Source organism: Sciurus vulgaris (genome assembly GCF_902686455.1).
Source record: "Sciurus vulgaris genome assembly, chromosome: 2".
Classification (NCBI taxonomy): domain Eukaryota; kingdom Metazoa; phylum Chordata; class Mammalia; order Rodentia; family Sciuridae; genus Sciurus; species Sciurus vulgaris.
In genome coordinates, this window is record NC_136462.1 from 201,446,477 (window position 1) to 201,448,980 (window position 2,504).

Below are 2,504 nucleotides of genomic sequence, written 5' to 3' on the forward strand. Positions count from 1 at the left end.
CATTATGTCAAATCACCTAGTTATTAACTGAAAAATTAAATTTACCAGTGGTACCAAGGTAAATGCATTAGTATTCATTTATTTTTTTTTTTTTGGAACACAAATTTGATTATGCAGTTTGTGAAAGAGAAATTCATTCAGAAGCATGTCTGCTATCCCAGAAGCCAGGGAGGAAGGCCAGGGAAGAGCAGGGCAGGGGGAAGTGTCCCAGGGCAGAGAGTCTCTGATATGTGTGGCAGGTGGGGTCCGAGGAGAGTCGTGGGGGATCCAGATGCTGTGGATTGAATCGGAGAATGGGGAAGCCGAGCCAGGTGGCACGCCTCACTGCTGAAGCTGTCTGAGTGCAGCCCTGACAGGTGCCTGGTCCACCATGTCCAGATGCTCAGAGCTGGGTCTCCTGGCCGGCGTGGTCTATCTCTCATCAGGGCAGGTTCCCTGGAGCCACTGTGGTTTGGAGCCTAGGGCGCCTGCCGGCTCCTTGCATGGGTGCCACTCTTCTTCTGGAGGCAGGCTCGCCGAAGCAGGGCACACAGCAGCACAGCTGCCGGATGCAGGTGGCCATCCTCCTACTGACCGCCCTCCAACCTCTGTGGCCATCAATGGATTGGCCTGAGGAGGGACCCTGGGAGCACGAGCTGGGGCCTTGTGCTGCCCATCTGCTGAGGATCCTCCGGGGCCTGGGCCTGGGGTGGTCGGGCCTGCGGGGCACAGGGTCTGGCCTGGAGACTGGGCTGGGAGGGGGTGTGTCCCTATGGAAGAAGCGCAGAGGAATTGTGGGCACACTGGCACTTGTGGTGCCCTTGTGCCCCGATGACTTGGCCTCCTCGGGCTGCTGCTGCTCACGGGGCCGGGAAAGGGCAGGCTCGCTGGCACACTTCTTGGGATGCATGCTGGGGGGATCCGCGGGGCCTGGGCAAGGCCCGACCACCACACGGCGCACAGGCCTAGCCTGGAGCTCCCAGCCCACTCCCTGGCTTCTCTGGTGCAGGAGGATAAGATAGGTCCCCATGGCCTCATCGAACTTCCGCTGGTCCAGGGACACCCAGGCGTTGTAGGGGTCAAAGCCCATGTCAAACATGATGGTCATTTTGGCGGGGTCGGGGCGCGAGGGCAGTGGCTGGCCACAAGGACCAGGCGGGGCTTCCTCGCCCTGGCTCAGCCATGGGTGCCCCATTACCTGCTCGAGGGTGGGCCTCCGGGCGGGGTCCACCGTCAGCATCTGCTGGATGAGGCTGCGGGCCTCCTGGGAGAGGTGCGCGGGGAGCTCGTAGCTGGTCTGCACGATGAGCCTCTGCAGGCCCTTGGCCGTGCTCGCCTTAAACGGGCGCCTCCCTGTGAGCATAAGAAAGAGGGTGACCCCCAGGCTCCACACGTCTGCAGGGGGACCCTCGTATTCTTGCTTCAGGACGATTTCAGGGGCACGGTATGGCAGAGTGCCCCAGAAGCTGGTGAGCTTCTGCCCAGGCCGGACCCTGGCGCTTAGGCCAAAGTCTATGAGTTTGACCTTGCCGCCCCTGCTGTCCACCACGAAGTTCTCGGACTTGAGGTCGAGGTGTGCGATGCCCCGCTCGTGGCAGTGGCGCACCGCACACACCATCTGCCTGAAGGTCCTGCGGGCCTTGTCCTCCTTCAGCCCCCCTGCCGCCAGGATGCATCACCGGAGCTCTCCCCCACCTGCGTGCTCCATGGCCATGTAGAGGTTGCCCGGGGTCTCGATGACCTGGAACAGCTGGATCACATTCGGGTGCTCCAGGGCCATCAACCACTGTGGTTCCAGTAGCACGGGCTGGGTCCCCTCTGTCTTGGGCACGACTTTCACCACCACTTCTGCCCCGGTGAGGTGATGGCGGGCTAGAAGCACCTGGCTGAAGCTCCCCTGGCCAAGCTCCCTCACGACCTGGTAGTGGTCCGAGAGGGCCGCCTTGTAGCAGGAGCTGGGCCCCTGTGGCCCTACACTAGTCTGACTGCACTGGCTGCACATCCTAAAGCTGGAACGACAACTAAGGATGCTAGCTTAAAAAAAAATAACAAACTCAAACAAAAGACCCAAACCAACAAACAAAAGACAAAACAAACAAACAAAACCCAAATCAAAAAAACAACAGCAAAACACCACCCCCCCAACCACCAACCACCAGCCACCAACCACCAACCACCAGCCACCAACCACCAACCACCAGCCACCAACCACCAACCACCAAAAACGCTCACTATCTGGGAGTCCGACAGGTCACCACCAAGAGTTTCCTGTACTTATGGACAAAAAACCCAGCCGCAGCCTCCATCTTATATGGCCGGTGGCTGAACTCCCATCACAGTGGCTCCTTGTGAGGTCACAGCAGGCAATGACCAGGTCACATCCGGCCAGAACCCCAGTGATCATCTCACTTCGGGGCCTCCAGGACCTGTTCAACACTCATAAGAAGAATAAGGAAGGACCCACAAGCTTTTTGTTTCAGGGGTGTGGACACTGAGTTACACGTTTAGAGATTCAAACTTGTCAG

General features: G+C 58.8%; 1 pseudogene across 1 annotated transcript; it reads right to left on the reverse strand.

The window, feature by feature from the left end:
* Window positions 1–421: 421 nt before the first annotated feature.
* On the reverse strand, window positions 422–1,759 carry LOC306655390 (sperm motility kinase 3A-like; annotated as a pseudogene). Its single transcript has one exon. The product of its transcript is annotated as a sperm motility kinase 3A-like (transcript).
* Window positions 1,760–2,504: the final 745 nt, after the last annotated feature.